At 46.2% G+C, this 14,800-nt stretch overlaps 1 protein-coding gene and 3 non-coding genes across 4 annotated transcripts in view; 2 read left to right on the top strand and 2 right to left on the bottom strand.

Annotated features, from left to right (window-relative positions):
- Positions 1-14,800, bottom strand: part of LOC148506864 (transcription factor HES-2-like) — a 98,362-nt gene that overhangs the window by 42,574 nt on the left and 40,988 nt on the right. The window lies entirely within an intron of this gene.
- On the top strand, positions 3,462-3,543 carry TRNAS-UGA (transfer RNA serine (anticodon UGA)). The gene has a single exon. It is a non-coding gene; the product is annotated as a tRNA-Ser (tRNA).
- On the top strand, positions 9,049-9,122 carry TRNAT-AGU (transfer RNA threonine (anticodon AGU)). The gene has a single exon. It is a non-coding gene; the product is annotated as a tRNA-Thr (tRNA).
- Positions 13,849-13,920, bottom strand: TRNAW-CCA (transfer RNA tryptophan (anticodon CCA)). Its single transcript has one exon. It is a non-coding gene; the product is annotated as a tRNA-Trp (tRNA).

The following is a 14,800-nucleotide window of genomic DNA, read 5'->3' as shown; positions in this document are numbered from 1 at the left end:
GTGATGTCAATGGGGAGCTTCCTGCTGAAACACAGAAGGAAGCTCCCTGGGGCTTAAGGTTGATGAGACCCTACCCTAGGGTCTCATCATAAGCCCTGAGACCATCGCGACCATCTCCTTTAGCGGTCGTTAGAGCTGTGGGTGTTAACCCACAGCCTAACGACCGACATGGAGGCGGCCGTTCAGGATGGAAGCGGCCGCCTGTTTCTGAGCGACCGCCTCTGAATGAGGCCCTCTATAACAGGCCTGGCCAACCTGTGGCTCTCCAGCTGTTGTGAAACTACACATCCCAGCATGCCCTGCCACAATTTTAGCATTCCCTAATAGCAAAAGTGAAGCAGTGCATGCTGGGACTTGTAGTTTTACAAAAGCTGGAGAGCCACAGGTCGGCCATTCTTGCTCTATAAACTCTGTAAAAAAAAAAAAAAAAAACAGATAATCTCTGAGTCTTGTATGGAGAAATAATTAAAACAACAAAAAGAGAAAGTACAGTATCCAAGTTTGCACATGAAACTGAGGCTGGGTACACATGGTGCCATCTGTACCCAGCGATACGATCCGACGGCCGACATATCAGGTGGTCCCCACACAAGGAGTGATCCGGTGCCCAACCGCCAGATATGCCGGCTTCTCCCTCCGCATAGACCAGCATGGGATTGTACAGCGCCTCTCCAGATCACTTGTGCATGCAGGAAGATGTGGAGGAGTGACGGACGACCCCACGGTCGCGTGCAGCGGACGATATCATACCCACACACGGAATGATATAGCTGCGATATCGTTCCAATCCATCGGATCGGCCGCTATATATCGCTCCATGTGTGGGGGCCTTAATACACCTTTCACACTACAAGCATTAACCTGGGTTACTTACTGTGCAGTGTGATAGGGCAGGGTTGAAATAAGCTGGGTTGAGCGACCTGGCATATCAACCCTGGTTACGAGAAGGGTTGAACGCGTGTTCAACCTGGCTCGCGGTGCAGTGTGAATGGGTTACCCGGGTCGATGCGACCCAGTTCCCATTCACTGCATAGGAAGAGCTGGCGCTTGGTGATGAGATCATCACGTGATGATGGTGACGTCATCGACCCGGAATTATTGCTGCCAGTCTGAAAAGGGGTCTCAGCCAGGTCGCACCCGGGATGGAAGTGTGAACAAAATACTGGGTACGATCCGGCACACAGATGTAAAAGAGGTATAATTTGCCTAAAATACATAGGCCCCACTTTACCAACGAAGCATGTTATGTCCTCGTTTCTGCATTTAACAAACAGCGGTAATCTAAGAGAATCTAAGATACCAGACTGTTTATTAAAAGACAGAGGCCCGTATTCAATTCCAAGCCAAAAGTCAGAGGCCGGACTTTTCGCCTTCATCTGAGGTTTTGGGTGCAAAAAAGTATTGCGCACGTCCCCGCTTATCCCCATATTCAATTCCAAATCGTCGGAAAACGGGACCCGGCGAAAACGAAATCGGCGAAAAAGTGCTTTCGTTTTTGGGGAAATCAGCCTGACACCCCCCAAAAGATGCTCTGACATGGGGGTTCACTATGGGTACCCCCGAATAGCCCTGCTAAAAGTATGTGGGGGTCTTTAAACGGTCTTAATAAAGTGCTGTTTTTCGTTTTTTAGAAGGTGGTGAAGAATAGCATTTAGGATTTTTTTTTTAGCAAAATAAGTAGTTTTGGGTATTCTTTGGGACCCCCCCCCGAGTCTATTTCGCTAGTTTAAAAGTTTGTCCCCCAACTTTGTTATTTTTTTTCGCCCCCCAAAACGAAAGTACTTTTTTGGGGTATCCTAAGGTACTTTTTTTTTTTTTTTAAATTTGACACAGATTACCTTTGGGGGCCTGTTCAAAACTCCAATTCTGCACTTTTTCTCGCCACCTATTCATAGGTGATAACTTTTTTCGCCAGGTCTGATGCATTGACTTTTCGCACCGGCGAAAAGTCGGACGAATTTAACACAGGGATAAGTGGAATCGGCGAAAATGATGTCATCGGCGAAAAAGTTTCGCCAAGAACGGCTTTTCGCTGCCTAATTGAATACGACCCTGGGAGAGGTAAGAGCAGGGGTGGATTATGAGAGGAGGGGGCCTGTGTGAAGCCTCTGTGCGGGACCCCTTCTCTCTCCACTGCACAGATGTCAAGTCTTGAGGGTGACTTTTGTACTGGGCATGCGCAAATCTCCGCGTTTGCATTGTGCTGACGTGGGACCCTAGAGAGAAGTTATTATACCAAATAGGTGCAAGTTGTGCGTTGTGAGCTTCCCCCCTGCACCCAGGGGCTCATGTGCACCACACACCCTACACCAAAGGTTCCCAAACTTGGTCATCAAGGAACCCTAACAGACATACCTGCCTACTTTTGAAACAGCATTTCAGGGAGATTGTGAAAGCAGCACCTATGAGCGCGGCGGTAAAGTGGGCGTGTACTGCTACATCTGAGAGGCATGTCATACATGTAATAGGCGTGTACTACTACATGTGAGAGGCGTGTCATACATGTGATAGGCGTGTACTACTACATCTGAGAGGCGTGTCATACATGTGATAGGTGTGTACTACTACATCTGAGAGGCGTGTTATACATGTGATAGGCGTGTACTGCTACATCTGAGAGGCGTGTCATACATGTGATAGGCGTGTACTGCTACATCTGAGAGGCGTGTCATATAACTGACTTACATCCAAATGTAAATGAGCCCAAAAGCAGAAAAGTAAGAACTATTTGTTGAAGAAAACACCCTGATACTTTCCAGAAGCTGCATGTAGCCATTGGGATCATTGTGCCTTATACCCAATGCAGGGAAATTATACTAATGATCCCATTTCGATGTATATATCTTTGTTTTTCTTTAATATAACAGCTTCATAATGGGGGTATGGTGCAATCAGGGAGATTGCTAGTCTCTTTCTGGGAGTCAGGGGGAGATTGCTGCTATTTCAGGGAGTCTCCCTGACAATCGGGGAGAGTTGGCAAGTTTACCTAACAGTGCAGGTTTTAAGGATATCCATGCTTGACCACAGATGTAACTCGTTTCATGCACACAAGTAAACACACAAAATATATGTGACTGCTTTAATTAGCATTGTATAAGCTGTATGACACCCAACATCTATCCAGGCAAACAGAAAGTGATAAGCTCTAAAAAGTGATAAAGAGAGTTACAGTACCAACCAGTCAGCTCCTAACTAACTTTCATTTTTCAAACACAGCCTGTAACATGACAGTTAGGAGCTGAGTAGATGGCAGTTTATCACTTTCCAGAGCTTAGTACATCTCCCCCATATTGAGTCCAGACCCTGATTTGAACAAACCATGCTCCCGATTCAGACAAATACTGCCCCAAACATACCAGTTTCTAGGAAAATCAACCTACTTGCCCATAAGTGCCTACAGGATCGCTGATCTGGACGATACCACGATGAATCTATCTTACCTTAGTATCACTCACCTGTCAGCTGTGATGGCCGAGTGGTTAAGGCGTTGGACTTGAAATCCAATGGGGTCTTCCTGCACAGGTTCAGAGCCTGTTCACAGCGAGGAACAGTTGTTTTAAATAATATAATAAATATGTTTATTATATTATTTATTTACCTTGTTTAATTCTAAAATTTACCCAATGTTTCATTAAACTGGAAAATTTTTAAACTAAGGCCCGTATTCAAATGGAGGCGAAAAGTCAGTTTCCGCATGTTTTTGGCGGAAATTTTTCGCCGATGACGTCATTTTCGCCTGTTTGACTTTTACCCCGTATTCAATTTGAAAGACTTTCCGCCTAAGTGGAAAGTCAATGCAATGTACTAGGCGAAAAGTTTCGCCTATGAATGGGAGGCGGAAAAAAGTGCAGAATTGGGGTTTTGGGGTGCAACGTTGCGGAAACCCCCGTGCAGCCTTCAGACAGTCCCCCAAAGGTAATCTGTGTCAAATTTAAAAAAAAAAACCCACTTAAGAACACCCCAAAAAATGACCTTAAAAAAAGGGGGGGGGGAAATATGTTGGGGTACAAAGTTAAAAACTAGCGAACTTGACTCTGGGGGGCCCCCAAGTATGCCCCATGTGTTTTTTTTATTGCAGATGTTTGCGACAGGTGGATTTTTCACGATTTTTCATCTTCACTTTAGCAACTTATAAATATGCTGACCCCCATTTTCAAGTACCCCAAATTTGCTGGGATAACTTATTTTCTGGAAAAAACCTCCTAAATACTATTCAGCATCACGTATAGAAAAACGATATTTAGCAGCTATTGAGCCCGTTTAAAAACACCAAATACCTTCAGCAAGCCAAATCGGGGGGTACCATAGGAAACCCCCATGTCAGAGCATCTTTTGGGGGGTGTCAGGCTGATTTCCCCAAAACTGACAGGACTTTCCGCCTGATCAAGTTTCGCCGGGTCCTGTTTTCGCCTACTTCCATATTGAATACGGGGTAAAGCTGGGACGGCCGCAAAGTCATTGCTGTAGGTGGTCAGTATTGTGCCACCCTTGTCTCTGTCCCAGGCCTGCTCTCTGTGGGCGGGATGTACTAAGCATGGAAATGCGGGCAAAACTCAGAAAATAAAGTTGTCAGGATTTTGTCCCCAATCTGCTGCGCCCATTAACCTGTTCTCACTTTCACATGCAGGCAAGGAATAGGAGAATGGAGGGGAAGTTGAAGAGGTAGCGGGCAGTACTCTCACACACAAGAGGAGCAGCCTTTGTATGCATGCAGGCAGCATAAGGCCATATAGAACAATTGTATCTGAGATTGGACCCCTCACGGCACCCCTGAGAGTGGGCATCCAATTCTGAGAACCATAGCTTAACATGAGTCGTGGGTTATCATGAAGGCCTAAGGTATTGAAGTCCAATGGGGTCTCCCCACACAGGTTCAAATCCTGTTTACAGCGAGTAGGTAGAGTTTTGTTTTTTTAAGGACAATTTCCTCTTAACAATAATGGCTGCTGACATTCAAAGTAGCAGTTCTGCCCCAGCAAACAGATTCTAACTATTATCCTATAGAATAACTAGATGAAGTCCACTAGAGTGCAAATATTTTCTGAACAGTGGTCCTGATTCAGCAGAGGATGGAATTGCAAAGCCACCCACGAGCAGCTTTGCAATTCCGTCCTCGCTAAAATGTCTGTCTGACACCCCCTGCCGCATTTGCGATCCCAGCGCTGCGACCGAGGTCAGTTGCGATGTTGGAAGGCACCGGCCAGCTAAGTAAGCCTCAGCTTATGCAGGTTGGCCGGCATGCAAGGCCAGGAATCTGCGTCCATGGATGAAGGGCCTGACCTTGCCACTCCTGGGAAAAGGGGGCGACAAGGAGGCTGTCTCCAACCCCCACACCTCCCCATAAACACCTCTGCCTGTCAATCACGCAGGACCCATTCTGCAGATGCACAAAATGGGTCCTGGGCACGCGCAGATTCTGATAGTCGTGAATCTGCGTGCCCTGCTGTATTAGGTCCAGTAACACGAAGCAAAATAGAATCAAGAACTAAAGTTAAAAAAAACAAAAAACATGGAGACAGCAGAGCATATACGCAGGTTTGTGCTGTGGCTTAGTTGGTTAAAGCGCCTGTCTAGTAAACAGAAGATCCGGAGAGTTCTAGATAGAGTCCTTGGGAGACCCTACCAGGGGGCTGTGACCAGACCCCAAGGTCCAAGACTGAGCCACCAGCATCACGGTCAGGAACGCAAAACACCACAGTCCTGACAGTTTGTTCAAGGCCGATGGACTTGACTAGTGATCAAGCAGAGGGGTCAATCCCCGCATGGAGAGTCAGGAGGCTACTCAGCAGCAAGTGGTGCGCTTTCTTCAGGGTGTATCCACTCGTCTTGACAGCTTCCAGCGATCTCTGTCTGTTCAGTCGCTCGCTCCTACGGCTGCTATGGCGAATCCAGTTCATACTCCGAATGTCCCCCGCCTCCAGCGGTCTATGCCGAATACATTTCATGGCAATCTTCTAGTTGGGATTCTTCCCCGTTCTGAATATTCTTCTAATGGGACTCTTGCTTCTCCGCCTCCATCTACCTCTTCAAAGCATATTAATCCCAGTGGCAAATGCAGGATTTCTAGAGGGGGGTATCCAAATGCTTGATATTAGAGCGAGTGTGGCCAGTCCATAAGGAGGGTAGAATTAGCCCTTAACCAGCTTTAATATGCGTCAATCAAAGTATATTGTGAGTCATAATTCCAGCATATACAGGACCAGCAATCACAGTAAGAGATTAAATGTGACAGTAGGGCCATCCTGCCTGAGCTGAATGTATTTATGTTAGATGTGAGCACCATTCCAGGGCAAGGGAGCAAGTCCAGGAGTCTGGAGGAGCAGCAGAAGAACCTAGTGCTGCCCTGGACATATATGTACATATTGGGCTCTATAGCAGCACATCCCTAACAGTGAATGTTTTCCAGATCTCCTAGTTGGTGCACAGGTTATTTATTACTGGCTGATACATGTTAAAAGATCCACAGGTGGTGCTAATTATTTCATTTGTGATACTGAGAAGAACATGCAGCGCTAGTAACAATCTATTATATTACTATTTCTATTGTGGTCATGGTGTGGGTTGGGGAGGGGGGTTTCCAGCCAGATGGGACCCCCCCCCCTGTGTTTGCCTATGAATCCCTATCTACAAGGGCTTCCCATGGAGGAATTTCTTAGTAAAAACACTAAGATCACGACCTCCTCTGGGAATTCTCGGGCTCACAGTATACAGGACCCTGACCAATTAAATCTTCTTCATCCAGTTGATATAGTTACAAGGACCAGTCTACTTTTTTGTGATACCTGAAATCCTCAGGAAAGCTACAGATTTAGTTAGACTTGCTTTGTCATACCCAGTGACCAAAAATATTTCTGAGTTAGGCTCCTTCAATTCCGAGGTTGAACACCAGCGACGCAGAAAGTTTCAGTTTGCTTGTACTGTGGCTATGCTAAACATTTTGTCAAAGACCATGCTCTCCGCAAGCCAAAAGACCATCACAAGACTCAGTATTGTTCTAATCATGTCTCCAGGTCAACTTGCAAGCCTCATTCACTTTTTGTTCCTGCTACTCCTGTAAGGAGTTTGAAGCTTGACGCCTCAAGGTTCCGTGTCTGTCACCCCAAGTGGGGGTTCTGAGTGTCCAGCCCCAAGAAGGGGCTTTAAGCATCCGACCCCAAGAGGGGTCTCCAGTGCCTGTTCCGGATTTTACCCATTCCGGTCCCAGTTGGGATTCTGCCCGTTCTGGTTCCAACTCAGATTCTGCTTGTCCCAATAAAGGACCACAGTCCGCATCCCGAGTAGGAGCCTTTGACTCCACAGTCCCAGGATCGGCGTCTGTTTCGTTCCTCAGAAGAGGAATCTGATGTTGTAACCCCAGGTGGGTTATCCAATGTTCTGGCACCAGAAGAGGCATCCGAGCCTTTAGCTATAGGAGGAAAATGTGATCTGCTAACCCTAGGAGGGGTATCCATGTAGACAACCCCAGGAGGGGTATCTGAGTTCTCAGTCCCAGTAGAGGTACTCAGTACCAAGATTCCAGGACTGGATTCACATGACTCCCATGGAGGCAGTCATGGACTCCTGTCAGCCACTTCCTGAGAGTGCCACCATGTTGACTACCAGCATGGTTCTGGTCCAAGAAGGGCCATCTGAACATATGGATTCTGCCTGTTCCAGTTCTAGCCAGAGTATGCTTCCTTCGGTCCCTACCGATTCAAGTTCACCCGGGCCCAATCCGGTTCCATCCATATGTCCGGTTCAGTCTCCCTCGGTTCCAATCGACTCAAGTTCATCCAGACCCAATCTGGTTCCATCCATATATCCGGATCAGCTTCCTTCGGGTTCCAACTGATTCAACTTCCTCTGGACTCCATCCAGTTCCATCCATTAGTCCGAATTCAGCTCCGGTTCTAGCAGGTCCAAGAAACTCTGATTCCAAGTTGGTGCAATCCCGTTTGGGTCCTACCGATTCAAGCGTCTCCTTGCCAAATCTGTTTCCATCTGGTGGTCCAAGTAGCAGGAATGGGATTACTTTATATAGCGCAGCAGAATATGCTGAAGCTATATAAGAAAAAGTTATCAAATAAATACAAAGTGACGCCCCCTGTCAATTCAGCTGCTGTCACTTTTTTGGTCCTTGCATCTGCGTACATACCTGCCGACATTAAGGATGTCGGCATTGTAAATCTCGACCTAATGACTACATCCCGTTCCTTTCTACCCCTAAACCTAAACTGAACCTTCCTGACAGGTACTCTGGGAATCACAGAACCTTAAAAAAATTTCAGACTGTGGAACATTTAATTTCTAATTTAGAAAAGGATCTTCGGGGCCAGAAGAGTAACAAGCGGGATCAAGCATTTAATTAACTGAAGGAGATCCTAAGACGTGGATGTTTGATTGGAATCCCCTGTGTCCGGAGATGCTTTGTTTTTGAGGCTTTGGACCATCTGTAGGTTGTCTTTACCAGATCCACCACTGCAAAGGGTACCATACACTCTTGAAGATCCGACAGAAATCTGTCATCTATGACACCACTAAAAAATAAGGGGGAACACAATAGGGGGGTGGGTAGCTGGTAGTGTGGCCAAGCGGTCTAAGGCTGCAACTTTATTTTCTTCCAAAGGGGGCGTGGTCACGCATCCAGCGCTTAGGCCACACCCCCTTCACCCAGGCCCAGATAAGCCCATGATTGTCTATAATACATTTTTAATTAAATTTGATGTCACTTTATTGCACTAAAAAAGAAGATGCTATATATGTAACCAGGGCCGTAACTAGGGTAGTGCGACCCGTGCCATGGCAAAGGGCACCGCAGGGCAGGGGGCACTGTTTAGGCATGTCAATTTTCTGTTTGTTATCATTCTCACTTGTAGCTTCCTCTTGTTTTATCCCCCCAGCATCTCCTGGCCTCTCCTATCTCTTCCCTAGCCCTTCCCCATGAGGCCATGGCCCTTTTTCGGGTGTGTTATCTTCCTATTTTAAAATAGGGGGGCGCCAATGCTCTTTCTGGCACAAGGCACCAAAAAGTTTAGTTACAGCTCTGTATGAAACACACACAAGCAGGTTGGTGCTGTGGCTTAGTTGGTTAAAGCGCCTGTCTAGTAAACAGGAGATCCTGAGTTCAAATCTCAGCAGTGCCTACATTTTACATATAAACAAACATTAGCTCACAGCGTAGACATATGGGTAAATTTTGCAGCTTCTGCAAAATGATTATTATTATGGTTTATTTATATGGCGCCACAAGTTTTCTGCAGCGCCTTACAAAGTACATAAACAAATAGGTTGATTTACAGTGACTTACAGTACAGTACAATATAAGACAGGACATGGATAATATACTATGTTACATTCGCGACCATAATACCCAGATAAGCAACAATGCAAAGCAACAAAGTGTTAGGTGCCCTGGTAGAGAGTAAGAAATAGATGAAGGTAGAGTAAGGAGAAGCACAATAGGGTAGAGGGCCCTGCTCATTGGAGCTTACATTCCAAAGGGGAGGGACAGACAATCAAGGGTGACACAGATGGGGTGGGCAGGGAGGAAGGAGTATGTAGCAGCAAGTTAGGACGAGAGCTGGAAGGCTTTGATGAAATAGTGGGTCTTGAGAGCCCGTTTGAAGGATTGTAGAGAGGTGGAGAGTCTGATGGGAAGTGGGAGAGAGTTCCAAAGGTGGGGAGCAGCACGGGCAAAATCTTGGAGGCGGGAGTGGGAGGAAGTAATCAGTTGGCATGAGAGGCGGCGTGCATTTGTTGAATGAAGAGGGCGGACAGGAGAGTGAAGGGAGATGAGATCAGAGATGTATATGGGGGAAGATTGGGTGAGGGCTTTGTAAGTGAGTGAGAGAACCTTAAATTGGGTTCTAAAAGGGAAGGGGAGCCAGTGGAGAGCTTGTAGGAGAGGGGAGGCAGATGTAGGTAGCAAAGTCAAGGGCAGAGAGCGAGGAGGGGAGGAGCAGAGGGGGTGGGCAGAGGAGGGAGTTGAAGGTGGTGAAGAGACGTTGGGGATGTGAGGACTGAGAGGAGATGAGGTTCTTGAAATATGACTGTTTAGACAGGGAAAGGGCAGCACTGTATGATGCGTCCATAAATTTGAAATTGAGAAAATCTGCCTTAGAGCGTGATCTTCTCCACTGTTGCTCAGCAGTTCGCGAACACTTTTGCAGGTATCTGGTGCATTTGGAATGCCAGGGTTGAGGTGTAAATCTGCGAGGGTAAATAGTGATCGCCGGAGCAACAGAGTCCAGAGCAGAAGTAAGGGAGGTATTGTATAGGGAAATGGCTTGTTCAGGGCAGGAGAGAGACAGGACAGGGGAGAGAAGTGAGTCAAGCTGGGAAGAAAAAGAAATGGTGTCAATAGCGTCAATGTTACGCTTAGTGATGGTGGCCTTATGAGGTAGAGGAAGGGAAGGAGAGAGATAGGTTTAAAGAGAGACGGTGATGGTCATAGAGGGTCAATGGGGCATTGGAGTAATCAGAAATATCACAACGGTGAGTGAAGACCAGGTCAAGTGATTGCCCACTCACATGGGAGGGTGAGGAGGACCATTGGGAGAGACCAAATGAAGAAGACGTGAGGGTAAGGAGTTTGGAGGCAGAGGCTTCCGTGGGGATATCAATAGGAATATTGAAGTCACCTAGGATAATAGAGGGAAGGTCAGAGGAGAGAATGTGAGGGAGCCAGGAAGCAAAGTTGTCAATGAATTTGGAAGGAGGGCCGGGGGGACGGTAAATGACAGCTACTCTAAGGTGAACTGGTTGGAAGAGGCATATAACATGAACCTCAAATGTAGAGAAAGTAAGAGATGGTTCAGAGGGTAGGAGTTGGTAGGAGTAACCAGGGGATAGAAGGACCCCTACCCCACCACCATGATAATGATAAATGATAATATAACTAAATTATTCAATGATAATTATAACTAAATTATTCATGTAATCACTTACCTGCATGCCATCTGCTGTATCATTAGAACCTTTATTTTGCTATATCATTAACACCGTTTTCTCCTTATCCTCTGACTACTTTGCACTCTGAGCTGGTAGGCTGACACTGATGATGTGTAAGGAGGCACCAATCTGTATTACAGCGTGCATGGGCGCCAAAAGTCCTTGCACAGCCGGCCGCACGGATGTACACCAGGGAAGCATACTTGCCTACTCTCCCGAAAATCGGGTGCTGCTCCTGACCCTAAACAGCTATTTTATGCATAAACAACTTGTTCATGTACAATAATAATTTTATCGTCAGCATGTGATCAGATGCACTCTACAAATAGAGAGGGGACAGCAGAAATGAAGCAGTTGGTAGCGTGGCTGAGCGGTCAAAGGTGCTGGATTAAGGCTCCAGTCTCTTTGGGGGTGTGGGTTTGAATCTCACTGCTGCCAGGTTTTATTTTCCTCTCTGATGTAGCTGTCCATGTCCATTGCAGCAATGTGATCTGCAGTTTATGTCCATAGCTAAAATTTGACTCATTTTGATGCAGATTTCCACCCAGCACCTCTGACATTATAACACCAGCTAGATCTCCTGCCCCAATACATTATCAGCCTGGCTGGTGATGTAAGGGAAGGACAATACATGAACAGCCTGGCTGGTGATGTAAGGGAAGGACAATACATGATCTGCCTGGCTGGTGATGTAAGGGAAGGACAATACATGATCTGCCTGGCTGGTGATGTAAGGGAAGGACAATACATTATCAGCCTGGCTGGTGATGTAAGGGAAGGACAATATATGATTAGCCTGGCTGGTGATGTAAGGGAAGGACAATACATTATCAGCCTGGCTGGTGATGTAAGGGAAGGACAATACATTATCAGCCTGGCTGGTGATGTAAGGGAAGGACAATACATTATCCGCCTGGCTGGCAATGTAAGGGAAGGACAATACATTATCAGCCTGGCTGGTGATGTAAGGGAAGGACAATACATTATCAGCCCGGCTGGCGATGTAAGGGAAGGACAATACATTATCCGCCTGGCTGGCGATGTAAGGGAAGGACAATACATTATCCGCCTGGCTGGCAATGTAAAGGAAGGACAATACATTATCCGCCAGGCTGGCGATGTAAGGGAAGGACAATACATTATCTGCCTGGCTGGCGATGTAAGGGAAGGACAATACATTATCCGCCTGGCTGGTGATGTAAGAGAAGGACAATACATGATCAGCCTGGCTGGTGCTATAAGGGAAGGACAATACATTATCCGCCTGGCTGGTGATGTAAGAGAAGGACAATACATGATCAGCCTGGCTGGTGCTATAAGGGAAGGACAATACGAGACGCGCTAGTTCCTGCTCACAGAAAACAGCGAACGATTCACAACTGTTTATTCCCATACATCAGTCAGCAGTCTGTGTTCCGTATCCATTAGTGCCGGTCACAGACGAGCTTTAAGAGAGGAGGGGCCATGCATGCAGGCTCAGATCGGGCCCCCCCCCTCTCCCACGCATGCTCAGGTCTCTGGTAACATGGCGCCCGCACCGCATTTCCGGGAAATTTGTACTGCGCATGTGCGAATTATCGGAACATGGCCGCGGTGGTCATTTTCCCAGTGATCTCTGTAGGTCTGCAGCCAGCGGCGGGCCAATGAAGAGAAGTAAGAATATTTTAAATGGTTGCAGGGTGTGCGGTGCGTGGGCCCCCCTGGACCCAGGGGCCTGTGTGCACCGTACACCTTGCACCTATTATAGATACGCCCCTGGCTCAGGGACGGATGTATAATGGGTGCAAGGTGTGCGGGGAACACGGGCCCTTGATTCCAGGGGGGCCCCGCACCACACACCCTGCACCCATAGAATTACTTACCTCTCTGGAGTCCCACGCTGGCGCGGGGGTCCAGCGCTGTAAAAACGACTAGAAAATGGTCGATGCGGCCATTTTTCCGTTGTTTGTGCATATGCAGAAAGTGGCCACCGCAGCCATTTTCCCGATGACCAGTGCATCCTCTATAGACTCTGGGCGCACTCTAGTGCCCAGAGTCTATAAGTCCGGCGCTAGCCGCGCACAGCTCAGTGCGCTGCCGGCCGCCGGACAGAGAGGAGGGGGCCCGTGTCGGAGACTGCACACGGGCCCCCTCCTCTTTAGAAATGCCCCTGCCCTGGCTGGTCACCTCCGTAATACTAATGTGACACCAGCAGCTTTTGTTTAATTCTTCAGCCTAGTATATGTTGGGTTCCACCGGAAAACATTAATTGATGAACTGGGCCCTTACGTCACCACAGTCTGCTACTTCTATTATGCTGAGTGACCTCCCTTTTATTTATTGTAAACATCCCAGTATTGTTACAGCACATTTTATAACTGTTTTTGCCTTATATTCTATATACTACTTATTCCACACTCAATAAATGATATTTTCTACAGGGGTGTTTCTAGGGTTCCGAGCACACCCGGCAAAGTAATGGGGTTGTTTGTGTTATTGGGAGGGGAGATGGATACCTTGAGTGGAGTATGTTGGGCTGGCAGGAGGCCCCATCTAGGCCTGGTTGTGGAAGTTTGCCGATGGTTACTCTGTCAGTAGGGCCGCGTTTTCTTTGCCACCATACTCCTCCCCTTTTTTCCGTTTAATTATAACTAAAAATTAAAATAGTTTAAAATTAAATAAAAAGCTTCTTTCCCCACCAATATATGCCTCCGAGTCTTTATGTTAGATAAGTACATGTTTGTTAGGTGTCTGGGAAGGTGAAGGCTGACATCAGTCGATATGGAGTTTATCTGAGTTATATAATGACTATGTGCTAGTGATATAGGTATCAGTTTGAGCTATAATCACATTATTGAAAGTAGATAACAATCTTGGTAATTAGTTTCTTGTATAGTATTTTTTTGGCAGAATAGAGCATTTTATCTTCAAAATGATAACTGACCTTGACGTGATTTGAACACGCAACCTTCTAATCTGGAGTCAGATGCGCTACCGTTGCACCACAAGGTCTCTTGTTGAAAATGAGTCAGTAGATTTTTCTGGTGGTTTATATTACAAATAGATCATCTGCCTATACTAAACCTTGAATTACGTAGTTGTCAGGCAAACAAGCCTACATCCTTGGTAACAATACAAAAATATATGTCTGGTGGTTTTCCCTTCAGTGTAGAATTTTTATGCATCACAGTATAGGTCATATGAATGGAAAAAGTCATCCAAAAAATCAAATTGATACTAAATGTATTGTTAAAAAAGACAAGTGATGGTAGTGATCCAAAATTGATCCAAAAAAGCAAATTACTTCTAAATGTATTGTTACATTACTGACATTTAGAGTTGGCCTTCAAGTAAAGTTTTCTGTGAACAGTATTAAAAAGATGCACTATGAAGTGATAATGAGTTATTACTCAATTGAAAGTATTGATGAGAGGCCACTTTAATGACAATATGGTAATTCCCAAATGAACTGGATATTTTTTGTATAATAATTATGAGAACTGATAAGAATGTGAGTTTTTTAATAACTTTGTGCTTGTGATAAAGGGGTCTATTTGCTAAGCCTTGGATGGAGATAAAGTGAACAGAGATAAAGTACCAGCCAATCAGCTCCTAACTGCCATGTCACAGGCTGAGTTTGAAAAATGACAGTTAGGAGCTGGTTGGCTGGTACCTTATCTCTGTTGACTTTATCTCCATCCAAGGGCCGTATTCAATTAGAATCGAAAAGCCGTTTTCCATGAAAAAATTATCGCCGACGCGGCTTTTCGCCTGGTCAGAACTTATCTCCAACGGGAAAGTCAATGCAATGTAATAGGTGAAAAAGATTTGCCTAAGAATAGCAGGAGAAAAGAAGTGCAACATTTTTATTTTGGGGTGCAAATGTTGGGAA

The sequence above is a fragment of the Taudactylus pleione genome, unplaced genomic scaffold (assembly GCF_031769625.1).
Source record: "Taudactylus pleione unplaced genomic scaffold, aTauple2 ptg000393l, whole genome shotgun sequence".
Lineage (NCBI taxonomy): Eukaryota > Metazoa > Chordata > Amphibia > Anura > Myobatrachidae > Taudactylus > Taudactylus pleione.
This window is presented reverse-complemented; position numbering and strand designations above follow the sequence as displayed.